This window comes from Venturia canescens, chromosome 5 (genome assembly GCF_019457755.1).
Source record: "Venturia canescens isolate UGA chromosome 5, ASM1945775v1, whole genome shotgun sequence".
NCBI lineage: Eukaryota > Metazoa > Arthropoda > Insecta > Hymenoptera > Ichneumonidae > Venturia > Venturia canescens.
Window position 1 is genome coordinate 15,225,500 of NC_057425.1, and position 17,275 is coordinate 15,242,774.

Consider the following 17,275-nt stretch of genomic DNA (forward strand, 5'->3'; position numbering starts at 1 on the left):
GACTGCAACTTTATTATATTGTTTCTTAAATGAAAATCAATATCATAATTCATTGAAAGACAATTATCAGAAAAACGTAACATAATTTTTCCAAACTCGAAATTCAAAAACATCGAGGGGTTGGATATTTCCGCTAGTTCCTTTAGGTATGATCATTACTTTGATATCCCTTTTTGAAGGTTTCACATCAAGTAGTACAGCTTGGGGACAGTGTCCAGTCCAAGAATCAATCAGCAATAAAATTTTGGACCAATTTGCGGGAAAAATACATGCTGCAACCAAATGTTAAAATGGTCGAAAAATAGAAAAACGTATTTTTTTTTTTTCATTTGAAAAAATGTCTGTACAAAAACAGTGGATGTAATTTATACCTGAAATAAGCTTTCCAAACTTGGATACTTCTGTGTACACATTATCTGGTTTGAAAAGCGTATTCTCCACTATTGGACCAATCTTGAAAGTTGGTTCTTTTAAAACGAAAAGTAGAGGAATAGCAGCTTGACGTCAGCTGATATAGTCGGCTGAATAGTGCAACTGTGGGTCGTAGAAGAGACTGTACAAGACATTGTACTTGCTTTTCTCCTTCGGCTGCTAAAGTTCTTCCGGAATGCATTTCTAGTTGGAAGCCACTCTGATCCGTGTTGAATATATTTGAAAATCCGTACGTTTTAATATTTTGCTTTACGTCATAGAAAAAATGTTCAATTTATTAATTTTTCTTTACACTTCGGTCGAAAGTATAACATTTCTACACTGTCAAAACTGCACGTGCGTCATTCGTCTCAGCGAGAGCAAATATTTTTTTGTGCATTCCGAAAGGTTGACGTGATTATTTTTCGACTTTTGACATTTGACGTTTGAATCGATATCGCCTACTCATTTTTTGAAAGGCTGTGTCTAGACATTCAGAAACCGTGCAATTTGTAACTGCACGCACAGAAATGTTATACTTTCGGCACTGAAATCGGTGCCGAAAGTTCGTACTTTCGACCGAGGTGTAAAAAAATAGTATATTACACTACAGGGGCAGAAAGTTTGAAATTCCTGCCCTTGTAGTCTAATATACTACAATAAATAAATTTAAAAAAATGTTTAACTATGAAAAATATGAGATCTATTCAGAATTTTGGAAATAAAAAAGAATGAAATCATTTTCTAACGTAGCCAAGTACAGTGAATGAATGAGGATTCTTGTGGAACCATTCGTGTACACTTTTAGCCCTAATCCCTCACTTATTCAGAAAAATTTTCCAGCAAATGTCACAGAGCAACAAAGGTTTCTAGAATGATTCTGCAATTATTAAGAGATTATCATCTGTTTTTATGCTAGCTCGGGTTATAAACTTAAAACATTTTACACAATATGATACAAGAACTTTTTATAAAGAAAAACACAAATACGCGTACAAGTGCATGCATTGCATCTATAAGATGTACTGCACAAATTCATTTTCAACATTACACACAAGCTTGGCGTGCATGTTTTTTTCAAATGACCATGTGCTAACCGACAAAACTCGTTAAATTCGTTAAGTGGGCCACTTTACCCCATACTCCCCTACTTAGACCACGAAAAACATGGAGGAATATACCTAGACATCAAGAACTATGGAGAAATACACTTGGACATCAGAAACCATGGAGGAATATACCTAGACATCGGAAACTAAGGAGCCGTTGACCTAGACTATGAAAATCATGGAGGAATATATTTGGACGTAAGATACTATGGGGTCGTCGACCTAGATATCGAAAATCACGATAGAATGTACCTAAACCTAGTCCTCCAGAACCCATGAGCTATCGCCCAAGACATCCTCGAAAAATCCGGCGGCGTCAGCCAGGATTTTACATTTTTTAATTTTTATTTTTTATTATTATATTTTTTTATTTTATTATATTATGTATTATAATAAATTATATTATTATTATATTATATATTAATTGTAATAAAATATTTATTATAATAATATTTTATTGTTAATTAATATTAATAAATAAAATGTATAATATATAAATATATACATATGTCATGCGTAAACCAGGAGCTGATATTGCCCCCGCTGTGCGCACATTCTCTGTCTCTCTCGCTCGGCGACGCACAAGGAGAGGGGATAGCTGCGTTAAGCGTAGTGCATGACAAGAGAGCCAAGAAATGTATACTTGTCCCGCAAAGGACGTAAGTCGAAATGTAAATATGCTGAACTTACGCCCGTCTGTCTCTAAGTAATTAAAGAAAGAGAAAAATTGAAAAAAAATCGTTACCAATTTTCAGGTTTTTTCATGAAATGGTTTGTTTGTGAGAGCCGTTTGAAAATTCTCTCATGTCATAAAATTGGCATGTTCGCGTTAATAAGAGTAGCGGCAAGGCTCACGCTGACTTTTCTTTTGTGCTGCAGTTTTTCTTTTTAATACTTGACGTCGAGCCGCTACTGCGTCTCTTGATACTGTTTTCTAAAAATTAAATTGATCTGTTTGGTTTCGTTCGGGTCCGTTTGGATTTTTCACGGTCTGTTTGGGTTCAGTGAGACATTTAGAGTTCGGGTCAGTTCCGGGGTTCCGGTTCGGCAAGAATTCTGCATTACTGACAGTCGATATGATAAATTTTTTATATGAGGATAATTGGGATAGCTATATTTTTGATTTTGAGATTGGACAAAATGATACGTGAAATATTGTTCGTGAAATATTATACTCGTCCACAAAGCATAACTAGAACTTTCCAAAAATGCGTGCGTACCTAAAAATAACATCTCTCTCCCGAATCACGAAATTCTCCAATAAATATTATTTACCAGTAAAATATAACATAAAATTCATACAATACGTAAAAAGAGTGATACGACGACGGTTTACCGCTACCGTTGCTAGTTCTTCATTGACCCCTTCGCAGTGAGGGAAAAAAGAGATTTTCGTGCCATTTTTGTGTTCGGAAAATTTTTCCTTAGATTTGGCTTGAAATCTCAGTATGAAAGTTTTTGTGGTCACTGAATTCAAATTCGATATCAGTTTTCCAAAATTCAAAATGGTGGATCCAATATGGCGAACGCAAATTCAAAAAATGGTTTTATTTCGACGAAAGTGAGTATCACATAGCTTTTGGGGTCCCTGAATTTGAATTTGAAATCGGTTTTCAAAAATTCACTTTGATGGATTTAAAGAAGTAATGCAGGAAATATAATTGATGGACAGACAAAACCAAACTTGGCAGAATGTTCGATTGTTATATGAAAGAAACTCATACAAATTTTTAAGGTCCGAGGTGGATTTTTACGTGAGATATTTATCTCTTATTGTTTATCTCTTTGCAAGCCAATTCAAGATGGTCTATTATGAGAAATCACGGAGTTAGCGCTACATTATTTCTCATATCTCCGTAATTGATGGATAGATCGAAACAGCAGAGAGATGAAATACTTAGAATCATTTAATTTGCTTAACAATATTGAAAGGTGACTTATAACAACAATAATAAGAACAATAAAAAGTACTCATAACAAATTTTTGGTCCTTTGCTCAAAGTGCTCCAACGTTGCATATTTGAGGTTATATGAGCGTGCGTTTTGAAATTTCAAAGTATGTAAAAGTTCGTGCCGGCTAACTGCTACATATTTTTATAATCTTGTGTTTTTTGATTACATGACATATAATATTTAATATCAATAGAATAAATAAATAAATTACATATTCAAAAAAATTTTATTTTTCGTACACATTAGTATAACTAATAACTAATATTATTATTTTTCTCGTTTGGAAAATACAAAAACATCAAATTTTAACATAGCGATGAGTTGTCACTTCACAATTATCCCATTAACGTCCAAGCGTCCCAATTTTTTACTAAACTTTCAACGTGATTATTTTTCATGTTATCGGCGTTGAAAAAAATTTATTTTCACATATATCGACGTAGAATTTTATGCTCTTTCAGAATATTGGCACAAAAATCCGATTAGACATAAGAAAAAAAAATATGGCCGATTGAAACGTGAAAAACGTGAACATTTTTGAAAAAAAACTTTTTTTGAATTTTTTTTTACAATGTTACCGCGAAGAATTCATACTGCAATCATGATCAGGGGTGTTCGCAATAGTTGAAGTTCAACAGAGAATTTTCATGTAATCATTGAACCACTCCTTTTTACAATATGGCGGCGAAAATTTAAATATTCTACAAAAACATAAGCTAATTTTTTTCTCGGAAACTATTGAGCTTAGCACAAATTATGTAAGTACAAAAATATCTTAGAATTGATCAAAAAATCTCAAAAAAATTTTTTGAGATGATTTTTGGTTTTCCAAAATATCAAAAAAATTAAAATTGCCATTTTTTTTTCTTCAAAAATTTGAGGGTATTCTTTGACCAATTCTAAGATATTCTTGTTCCTAGATAATTTGTGCTATACTCAATCGTTTCCGAGAAAAAATTAGCTTATTTTTGTAGCATATTTACGTTCTTGCCGTCATAATGTAAAAAGGAGTGATTCAATAATTACATAGGCATACTATTTATCGACACAATACGAATTACTTTATGCGTCCAAGCACATTGCTATTTTTTTAGAAATTTCTCTACTTTGGAGTGCTCTGTCTTTCAATTTCATCTTCTCGAAGGTAATATAGAGTTACAGCAGTCTAAGCTATCGAAGCTGGTTTTGAATTCTCTAAATGATATTTGACTATTAATCAGCAATAAGTCGCCCAAGTAGTCTTCGTTTCTGGTAAACAGATTGATACTATTAGTGTTCATTTAGTGATACAGTGATACAAAGTTAGACTCCTCATTTGGAATTAATATCGGGGCAGAATTTTCCGAGGAACATTGCAGCTACAAACTTCTTGACAAATATAAATCATTCAATTATTAAAAATTTAATGAAAAATTATTGCTCACAGCTCCAATGATTGAAATCTCCAACCAAAGATATGGATTGAATAACAAAACCATTGAATATCGTGATGAGCACTCAAGCTAAACGGTGATTGTCGTGCCAGCTGCATGAGGCGCTGCACTCACCGCTGCGGATCTTCCAAAACCCATATTGACTGAGGCGCACGCTTACAAATACCACATGACTTGTAAAGTTAGAAAATGTTTGCCACTCTTTTATAAAGTTTTGATATTTTTCGTAATAATTTTATTTTCAAAATATTAAATTTCGTGAAAAAATTATGAACTTCGTTTTGTTTATATTTTCATCAACTGTGGAAAAAAATCGAAATGTAGAAAAAATATACCTGAAATTTATTATGCTTATGATATGAAACGAAATATCTTTCATAAATTTTTGATTTGTTTATGCAATTAAAAAAATATTGTCCACTCCCATTTCATTTTTTCAGTTAATTAAAGGAAAATTTTCCTCTAATTTTGATTTTTTTGAATAATTAGAAAAGTTTTTTACTGCAATTTTTTCTTTTCCGGATAATTAGGAAAATATTTCCCTTCAATTTTTTATTTTCCGAATAATTAGAAAAATATTTGTCTTCAATTTTTTATTCTTGATTAATTAAAAATAATATTTCTACAATTTCTAATTTTCCAAGTAATTGGTATTTTTTTTTCTATTTTCCATTTTTTTTGGTAATTAGTAATATATTTTTTGATAATATATTTGTATTCCCAATTTTTAATTTCTTCGTTGGTATTATTCAATTTCGAGGTAATAGATAATATTCCCTAGCGAATTGTTAATTTTTCAATTGATTGAGATTTTCTAAAATATAATAATTATTTTCAAAAAAATTAGTAATATTACCCAGAACTACTCGCAAAAATATTATTTTTGCCGATCTCTGCTTATAATATTGTATATCCGGACTGCGTACAGTGCGTTTCCCCATGTCTGCGCATCGGAGACGAGGCTGGATTGGATCGGCTGCTTTCCTCACTCAGTGCAAACCAATCGATATTTAGCGCATTGGGGAAGAAATTTCATCGAACGGGGTTTACAAAATCGGGATTATAATACAGTTTTCCAAAAAATTTATTTTAATGTTATTATTTTTGCAGGTGAATATAAGACATCTTGTTTCACAGATTCATTTTTTCTACAATAAATCGAGAATAAAAAAATCTTAAAAACTGAAAAGAAATCAGATTTTACGAATGATTATTTGATTCTCAAATTTTGGAAGATTCGTCAACGGTTTTGGTTAAAATCAGACCGTTCCGTAGGAAAATCTAATGTGAACCCTCCACGTACGAATACCTTTTGAAGACTGGTACGTGACAGTCGCATTAAGTCTGCTCATAGTAATCTCACATACACTCGATAATCTGGTTGCTTTGCATTACTGGACCCGAGACTAAATCTCTCTATCCTTCTCACTTTCTCGTCCTTCCTCTTTGTGCATTGTCTCTCTTCGTTTCTCGATGTTTCGAGAATTACCATTTGTCAACTGCGTGAAGCAGGTTGGTTCTGGTAATGGTACTACACTGCGAATGTGTGTTCGTCTTTGGGTTTGTTGGTCGGGCAGTAGTGACGTTCTCTGTTCCAGTGAATAAGCTAGATACAGAGATACGTTGTCTTGTTACACGCTCGACTGTCACTGCAACTACCGGCACGACACTATATTTACTTAGGTAGAATCGATGTTGGTACAACATTAACCTTCAAAGCTTCCCATAAATGTTTGTTTTATTTGTAAACGTCTGTAAGGTAATTTTCCGATCGTAAAATACAAAGGAAAATTGGATAATAAAGCTATTAACGAATAGACCTAAAAGCGCAGCAAAACACGCAAATTCGAGATTTTCAAATAAAAATATCACAGATTTTATTGAATGTAATTGGAAGAATGCTTTTCATTCATTTTAACTTCGGATTCCTTGAGAAAATCAACCGCGTAACCGAATAGGAACGAAGAAACATCGGGGTCATCCTCGTAACTTTGTGCAACTACACCAGAAATAGCACCACATAAGTTTACTCGTGGAAAAATATAGCCTCGTAAAAAATAGAGGGGAAGAAGTGTCAACGCTGTTGGCGATCAAACTACTACGAATTTCTTAACATGAACAACCAGTTAGTTTTCCAGGATGAAAATGAAGGTCAGCTCATGCTGCAATTCAGCGTTTTCTTTATTTTCTTGAACGCTGTTCATCGTTGCGCATGTGTAACGCGTTTTATCTTCGAATAAGTTTTACTACTGTTGTTTTCAGTATGATGGCAGCCGTATTTTGTGAGACCTTACCTCTTCTTCAAGATCTCTACTAAATTTCTGTTTACTACAACTTATGGCTTTTATGGGAAATTACATACGAAAAATTTCAATTCTATAAAAGTAGGGGATGCACAAAAATTGAAAAATTAGCTCGTTCGAGTTATTTAATTTCATTATTGTTGACTTGTTGTGCGTTCTGTTACGACTTTTTAATTAAATTTTTGTTAACTTTATTATTTTTATGTTTTGTTTCATGTCTAAATTCTGATCTGACGTGTTGTGTCATCGCGAACAAAAATAAATATTTCAGTTCGCCATACACATATGTGTAGGACTGATTGATATGCGTAGTGCATAAAGTATATGCCTGCAGTACTACTGATCCACTTAAAATCATGGGAGTGGTGGATAATACACAATTGAGCACCCTTTTTATTAGCAACTATCCTCAATATAGAACAGATAATGGGTAAACTACCGTTGGATTAACACGTAGGATAGATTTCCATAATGTTACCATTTGAATTTTGCCTTTCACGGGGTCGAGCGAGATAGGACGATGAAATTTGAGTCGCCAGAGAATTTAGTCTCCATTTACAGGTTCATGGTTTCATTTGCACTAGTAACAACTTTAGAGGTAAAAAACTAATGTAAGCAATAATGATGCTTGGTAACGATCCATGGCAACGAATAGAGGCTTCACATTTCAATACATCGAAATATCTTTTTTAAGAAATGATTAATCGTATGACGTGTTTTTTTTTTTTACTTCGATCGATTACTATTGTTTTACGTATATGAAATAAATACGATATTTCATTGTTTTTGAGCCAGACTATCAATTTCCATTATTAAATAAAACGAATCAAATATACTCATGGAAATGTGGTCCTCAGGTTTTTTTTTATAGTTAAGAGACGTCTTTTAAGATTTTATATTCAAGAAATAGCGATGATAGACTTGAAAGTTTTTCTCTGAAGAGAGATCAACTTAATTTTTTCCCTGCTTCATATTAAATATCTGGCGTTTTTATTGAACCATTCACTTAAAACTCCCTTTCGATCTTTAAATGGCATATTAGGCAGGTAACTCCGTTGAGAGGATAAAACTTAATTGACGAAATTGATGCTTGTTCCCTCGTCAAATAGTCATCGTTTACGGTACCGCTTGGGTCTCGAATCTCGTTGGCATGGCCACGGAAGGTTGTTCATCTTTGTAAAGGATAGGGTGAACTATGTCCACTGAGGCTACCATTGGCACACACCAGTTTCGGAGTTGAGTTTTCGTCGAGGGAAGGATCGAATGAGATCCCCTTGCGCTCCGCCCGATTTTCATGGGGAATCGAACTTCAATTTGAAAGTTTGAAACATTGAAGCATGAGCTGGTGGATTGACCTAAAATTTGAATAAATTAGAGGTGAGTTTTCAAACAAACTGCAACATATATCTTCAGACATTTTGGTCGGTTTAATAAAAAGAGACATGCAAGGATGAGAAAATGGAGAAGATCGTGTAAGAGACTTTTCAAGCTTGTTTTCCACGCTTCATACCGTTTTTTCCTCCCTATTCAGAACTCTTGGCATCCTATCTACAGGACGTTACCCCCTAACATATGCGAAGCAATCTGTTTTGAATGTTCTACGGTCGTTTGGACAAGTAACCTGTTTATTCCAAGATTTTCCAAGGAACGAAACTTCCCTCAATATTCTAACCACTACTTCTTCATCACTATTTTCTTTCGTTGTTTTCGAATCGAATCTCTGTGCTGTCGACCTCTATTTTTACATTGATCTGGTCGTCCTTGTCACTCCATTTTCTTTTCAAATTTACAACGTTATTTTTCCTTGCTTCACGAGAGAAATAAACGCGAAGGAAACAAGATTTTTTATCTTTCTTCAGGTAGTCGTTAATCCACTTGTGGTTGAATAAAACTCACGAAGGGGGAATGATTTATAGCCCGTGTAGAAACATCTTATAACGTCCATTTTCAAGCGTTCTTCCTCACTGTGTATTTCATGCATACTCAACGATTGGCTGGTTGTAAAATTTTGTTTTTCATTTAAAAACGAGCATCAATCAATCATATAATCGATACCATAGCATAAGAAAGTACGATACTAAAAAAAAAAAATAAAGACCGAACATGTGAAGAGAGTGAGCCCTAGGATGACCCAATCAGTTGATGATTAACGGAGAAAAATGAAAAAAAAAACATTTAAAAATTGCGTTCTTTAACACATTTTTATCGTCACTATTGTTGAAGTTCGATTTTTTTTTCAGGGCTCATTCTTTTCCCATTTTTGTTCCTTACATTTCGTCTTTTGCTTGCTTTTCCATAGCTCCATTGGTTTTCGTTTTATAATAAGTGAAAAACTAACAGAAGTGTGTCTTTGTTCACTAATTTATTGATAAAAAAAAAAAATAAATTACGAATCTCGTATCCGAAACTATAAACTTAACATCAGGGGACCGTTCCGTATGTATGATGGCACTCGGAGTGATCGAATGTAGTAGGTACTTTTATCGAAAATAAACCCTTCGTTCCCTGATCTATCAGCTCATTGTGGCTCTTAAAACATCATTTCAGTCATTTTCATGTTATTGAGACCTTTCTTTTGCCAAAATGATTGTTACTTATAGTCAGTTTTTCTAGAATTTTCCTACTACCATGTGGAAAAACCGGCTATAAAAATTTTCCGGATCACATATCTCAGGCAAAATTTGATGATGGCATTTGAAAACAGAACTCTCAACCATTGATAACCTTATTTTTATAATGTTTCAAGGACTTTCATATAAAAAGTTCCAGAGTTGAAAGTTGAGAGAAAATTCATTCTGTTCGATAAAAAAGGGTTAACTTTCGCAACTGCTGAAACCACACACTGACCGCAGCCGATGGCTGTCGGTAGATTCGAGTTGCTGCAACTCTATCGGTATTTATGAAATTATGTTAGACGTTTTGTAAACATGAAAATGTATTTTTTTTTCGGAAGAAAGCATTTTCAAAGTATGATCCACCGATCACGATACAGTAAAATGACTCTATTGATACTCATCTACGTTTGCGACCGGTATTTTGTAGAGGGAAGGAAGCTAATTTGAAATATAAAATAACGAGCCTAATACCATCTATAATTAAGTCCATTTACTATATTATATAGAAACCCTGCGGCATATACGGTAGGCGGGTTCAGAAAAAACCGCAATATACTCGTTTAATAAAAAAAAAAGCAGAAATCGTTCTCATGAGCGAATTCATCACATACGCGCTGAAAGTTACAATACGAATTGGCAATATTATCTCGGTACCTTGGAATTATAGTTCGTTCATTGGTAATTTTTGCAGTTACAAATGAGATCCTTTATTTTCCCCCTCTATCGCTTTCGTAGAGCTCATTTTAGATATGTATTAGTCAGTATACGGTTTGTGTGTTAGTTGACTCATATTACTACGTATGCTGCATTTATATTAATACAATTATATTTATAGAATACGATCATAGGAGGGAGAGCAAAATCGTTCGAGTAGCGTGAGAGCTCCGGCGATTATCAAGTGTTATCAATCACTGGATATTTTGATCCTGAAATATTAATCTTGAAAAATTCATCAGTCTCATTTTTTTGACGTTGGATTTTATATGAGAAAAAAAATAAATGGTTGCCTTTTTTTTCAAGTCAATACGAGTCTTCCGATGGGTAGCTATTGTCCAAAACTTATATAGAAGAAAAAGATTTCAGCCAAATTTGTTACGATCTAATATCTTGTAATTTAAGTATATACTTGCAGATAAACTTGTCTTATTTAGATGTTTTTACCGCTACGGAAATAAGAATTTCGAATTATTTATTTTTCTCCAATCTGATATAACGACTTTAAAAATTTCGAAATATCGACCGTTCTGAAATGTGGTTATTCAACATATTGAACCTTACCCCTTACGGGGTTAAAAAGTATGAATGAGATGAAAATATGTACATATATGATATGAGAGAGGAACGTAAAATAGATAATCATTGGAAACAGAGAACAAAACGATGTGAGACAACGTTATATTATTCGGAAAAAATAATCGTTGATGAAAAGGGCAAAATTGAATCATGATAGACAGAGTTTGCCTTGATAGAACAAGCAGATTGTAAACTACGCCGTGAGGTAGTGTATTTTGATATCGATTATAATGAAACATGAGAGAACAAGCAATATATATACAAGAACGCTTCTTGTATGACTGTGTGGAAGGGTGAGAGAGGAAATAGAGGCGCATTATCGTGCGAGCGTAAGCCCCGAATAATCCCTTTGTCGCTTGCCCGGACGGGAGCTTCAATTATAATCAGTCGGATATTCCCACCATTCCCCTTCTCCAATCCCCTCTTCGTCAAAACTTCCCGTCCCTTCTGCCTACTATCCTGTCTCATCGTCTCTTTTCTCTTTGATCAAGCTCTATACAGGTTACATCAAAATTTATAATTAACCATCTACATTGAAGTCGTCAACTCGTATAAACTTCCCAATGAAATGCTATTAAAGTAAGAGCTCTTCTCTGAATGCATTCGTCTATTTCTCTTCTGATATTCATCGTTCTCCGAATCAAATAAATTGACGAATAAAGTCAGAAGACTTTCAATATCTACCTTTAAATATTTATCGTTTTCTGGCGAGACTGTATTATTCTGACACATTTGACTAACGTTTTTTTAAAATCAATCGAACGATTGGAATGAATTGAAAATAATTAGTGATGTGTAATGTAAAATTTTTGACTGAGGTATCATAGATGGAGCTCTGAAAAGGTGATATAATTAAGGCAAAGCTTCAACTATAAAATCAGAGAAATTATTTTCCTCTGGAGTCGCACGACGATGTGTTTCCCATTCGAATGATAGTAATAATGAAAACTCATGGTGTAAAATTGGATGCGGGTTGTGTTACGATGATAAAACTTTTCACGAGCGGACCGGATATGGACACACACACACGGTACAGATACGAGAGAGAACTTGTGAATACCCCTTTGATTGGACTCGTACAAAATGGCTCACTCTTTGGCGACGAGCGCTTCGCTAACGTCGTTCAACTTGGACTCGCCCTACCGTGGTCGCTTCATTTTCGAACGCGTTTATAAATCCCCACCTCCTATTTCCGAGAGCTATTCCCGGTCGTATTGTCGTGCGAATAGGAATGTCTCGAAGCTCGATCTCCAAACCGCTGTATTTTCCTGTGTTCGCTGACATTGATTTCGGATTAAAATGCTTTCGAATCAAAATATCGGTTTTCGCTTTTTTTCTTCAAACGAATTGTTTCTCAGTAAGCTCAATATTTACTAGACAAATATTTATTCAAATAATTTATCGGGTCTGCGTGTATGTGTTTTTTTTTTTTTTTTTTTTTTTCATTTAGACGCTTATTGAATATTTTCGTATCTGAACTTTGGAGTTGAATACATTCCAGAAATATGATGAATAGTTACGATTGATTGATTTTGTGTTTCAAGATTTTAAACTTTCGTGATTAAATGATAGAAATACTAGCTGATGACGGTGAAGATGGAAAGCTTTTCTTACTTAACCGATCGAGATTTTTATCTTTCGAAGTACCGGAGAATGCTGTGGAATATATATGTAGCAATTCGAATGTCCTTTCAAATGACATATTCGAAAACTCGGAACCAATATCAAGCCATTGTCGTCCATCAATGTGTCTCTTCGGAGTTCATCGCTAGATATATATGATTGTCGCCAACTTATCGCAAAAAGAAATGAAAAAAAAATGAACAAAATAGTAGAAAAAAAAGGAAAAGGTATTCCAGTCGACGGCGACGATAATAACGACAACGACAGACTCTGTGAACACATGATGAAATATTGTTACGATGGAGTGATAAATATCTTTTAATTCAAAATGAACATAACCGTGAGAAGAAACAGAAAAAGGTTATTTTGGTATTCTTTACTTGCGTAACTTTTTTGAGTTTTCTGTTTATTTGGAAAATACTTTTTTCATATACAGTAGTATACGAAAAAAGTATATGAAAAAGTAAAAGTACTTTGTTGACAATGGAACAGAGCACACTTAATGCCAATATTTTATTTTTTCGCAAATGTACTTGGATTTTTCCCCCTTGAACCGGTACGAGTTTTTTTTTTCATCTCCGTCAGATAATCCATTTACTTTTCCCTTTAGTTTGTTCTTCACGAAAATAACACCGCACTCTTCAATGCTGCGAGGGTATTTTTCTCTTTTTGATTCCGTAGTTTCGACCCTACGCTTAGGGTGCAGCACCCTCCTTAATTCTCTTTTCTTACCCTATGCGATACTATACATTTAATATTCTATATCTAGATGTACTTCATATATTTATTTATTACGTACAGTGTATTCCAAACGGTGTAAGATGTCCTCCATTCGGCAGTTGATCTACTGAACCAACGATTCAGGTTTGGAGTGATCAGTATCATGATTGTAATCAATCCCCTATTTTATATTTTCAGAAAAAATATGAGTTATACGTTGCTCTATATTCACTGGAAAATGGGGTATAACTTTTGTTTTTCAAATCTCGAGGATGTTCGAGAAAAACGTGTATCCACATTTTGGTATGTCTTTTCTAATCACGAAACCGATGGATCATCTTTAGGGAAGCATTTGTGGACCGTTTGACAATTGAGGGAGTTACAAAATGGAAAATATTATTGAACATTATTAAGTGTTGAACATGGAATAAAAATATAAAAAATAACGCAAAACGAATACATTTGGATTGTCGCAGCATCCTCAATCAATCAAAGTGATTTTTTAATCCGTTAAACTTTTTCCGATACTCCAGTAATTATCAAAACTTCAACAGAGAGGAAAACTATGTTTGTTCCTAGTTGAGAATTCAACGACTACTTATTTATTAGAAGGACAAAAACATTCGTCCAGGAAGTTCTCGCATCAGTTCCGCGCAGAAGAGCCCATGAGCAAAGGCATTCGTATTTATGTGAGTAAACGAAAATGAAGAGGGTCGAGAAAGTTACGTACATGTACAAAAGTTTCTTACTCCCGAATTCTACGTGCGTTTAGTCGGTTCTCAAACCATATCCAATCGAGCTCCAAGCTTTCATACGTGGTCTGAGACTTCAATAGTTTTACGATGAAGTAGAACGTACGGTCAAAGCCGACGTGTATCTTTCTTATCGGTTGCTGCCTGTGTACGTTATACTTTGTAGACGAGTTTCTCTGTACTTAACATGTAAATCGCGCCACGTTATCCGCAGGCGAAAGGGGTACGCTGTTTCTTCAATGCGCGCCGTCGAAGGCTGCCGGGGTTAATCGTTCGTCGCTGAGCTCAGCGTGTCGACGTTGAAATTTTATCGAGATCGATGAAATGTCGCTTAAAAATTCCCAACATGAAACTACCTCGGTCTTACACTCCCTGTATCGATGTTTTATACGTAGCAAAATGCCCATACGCAACTTTGTTGGAAAATATCGAACTGAAGTTATAACATCAAATATTCACATATGAAAAATGTTTTCTATAATCGTCGAGATTTTTTCATAATTGTTTCCATTGTGAATTGAAATCCCAGTATAATTACGAAACATTCTGATTAAATTATGCAATTTTTTAATCGGTATTCGTTGATGCAATTGTTACGCAAAAGTTGGAACCCTCAATGATGATCAGAATATTTATGTAAACTAAAGCATTTTCATCGTTTTTTTGTTTTAACGGTACTGAAAACTTTTTTGTAACAATTTATATAATTCAAAGCATTTGTTTCATTATCGGGGAGTGAGTTACTTTATCTGATCCACTTTATCAATAAATGTGGCAAGTGTAAAGGCTTTTTTCCTACTCGAGGAAATTGTATATACTATATTATATGTTTTCATCGGATAATCTCTCTCGGCGTGCCAATCTGTCTGACCATTCACATCTTTTTCTACTCATACGAGCTTACGCAAGTCAATTTGCTGGTGAACATGTGCGCTAGTGATATTTTCCTGTCACCCCGCCATAGTATAAGAGTTCGTGCGACCTTTGGTGTAGCGTGCGCACACAACTGTTATCGTTGGTATACGTATATAGTAGATCAGTGTGCAATATGATTCTTTCTTCGTGATATGATATCACATGAAGAGCCGAAGTGTTGAACGAATTCGTCTACAATATTGTTGTTTCGTTGTTTTTTTAAGATTTATCAAAGAGTCCGAATCTGAATAGTCACATAACCTTTGGATTGGAGCATTATACTCTTTAATGCGAATTGAAGAATTTAGAGGAAAGACTTAAGTACATGAAGTCTGAAGTGACAAAAAAATTCAATAAACGCGATTTTTTCCGAAACATCTTAGTTGTTGACAGAAAATTCGGATCAATTACATTTGAAATTTCCGTTAATTTTTGCAGGAATAAGTCATAAGGATTAGGCAACAAATGTCATGCTCTAACAAACTTTATTTTTTGAAAAAAAAATCAATAAAGCCATATTGTATCTCAATTATGCAATTTGTGCTGTGGGACAGTATTCTAAATTCGAAACAGAGCTGCAACAGAGGAATGGAATGCTTGGAAGGAGAGAGAACAAATTGGTGCTTATTTGGTAAATGATCATCTATGTGATGTTGATCAGTCATGTGCATCTCCGATCCTCTTGACTCCGTCGAACCCCACCATCATAAGATCAAGACAGATAAGCAGCCTGTTGCGTGGCCCACATAATCAATATATTGCTCTCTCTCTCTCTCTCTCTCTCTCTCTCTCTCTTGGAAACCTTATTAAAGTGGCTTAATAGAAATTCTCTAAAAATAAACTATTCGAAAACAGTGTTTATGCCAATACATGATCCGAGAAAGCGTAATATATGTAATAAGATGCATATCAAAATAGAGAATAATGATATTAAAGAGGTGAAAGAATCGAAATATTTAGGCATAATAATAGATGACAATTTAATATTTGAAAACAACGTTGGTATCTAGTGAAAAAAGCGGCCAAAACAGAGTCTATTCTAAATCGCATAAAGAGAAATGTATCGGTACTCACAAGAATAACCATATATAAAGCGATAATTCAACCGTATTTCAACTACTGTGGGTCTATTATGCTGAATTATAATGAAGAATGTTTAGATATAATACAGAAAATCCAAAATAGAGCCATGAGAATAATTTTACTAGTAAACAGGTTCACCCTGATAAGAGACATGTTGGAAGTTTTAAATTTTTTGACAATTCGACAAAGAATGTATGTTAATGTTTGTGTCCTAATTTATAAAATGAAAAATAAATTAACTCCTGAATATTTGGCAAACACAATAGAATTTAATGGAGTAAGTCATAGATATAACACAAGAGATCAAGAAAAGAATCGAAATTATATAAAGATAAACGAAACTAGAACGAAAACGGCAGAAAAGACGATCACATACAAAGGGTTTCAAATGTTCAATAAATTACCGATGACAGTAAAAGAAGAGGCCACACCAAAAATCTTTAAGAAACGTTTAATAATATGGGTAAAGGAAGCATATGTAAGATAGGATAATAAGGGATAAGGATGAATGTATTGTATATTGTAGCTAAAAGCTAAATAAATAAACTATCTCGTTCGTTCGTTCTCTCGTTCTCTCTCTTTCTCTCTCTCTCGAATTCTTTTTATTGGTATAATTTTTATCTCACGATTTCGTTTAACTATTGTTATGATTTATGTATTTCTCTTTAGCACCTCTTGCCTAAAAGTTACGACTAAGGCAATAAATAATTATCAAATCAAAATCTCTCTCTTTCTCCAAACATTTGAATCTCGTATGCTTTTTTGTTCATTACTGAAAATAAGGCCGGAATATTATTTTGATATTATGAGAGTACAAATTAAGAAAGAAGAAAATATGTATGAATATCAATTTAATTGATTTTGGATTTCAAAAATCTGTTTCCGTAATGTAACAAAGTTTCACGCTTCATGTATAATGCACACACACACACACACACACACACACACACACACACACACACACACACACACACACACACACACACACACACACACACACACACACACACACACACACACACACACACACACACACACACACACATGCACGCACGCACGCACGCA

At 34.1% G+C, this 17,275-nt stretch overlaps 1 long non-coding RNA gene across 1 annotated transcript; it reads right to left on the reverse strand.

The window, feature by feature from the left end:
- Positions 1-5,989: 5,989 nt before the first annotated feature.
- Positions 5,990-12,246, reverse strand: LOC122410525 (uncharacterized). The gene is made up of 2 exons (XR_006260970.1): positions 12,178-12,246; positions 5,990-8,564 (listed from the first exon to the last, which is right to left on the reverse strand). It is a non-coding gene; the product is annotated as an uncharacterized lncRNA (long non-coding RNA).
- Positions 12,247-17,275: the final 5,029 nt, after the last annotated feature.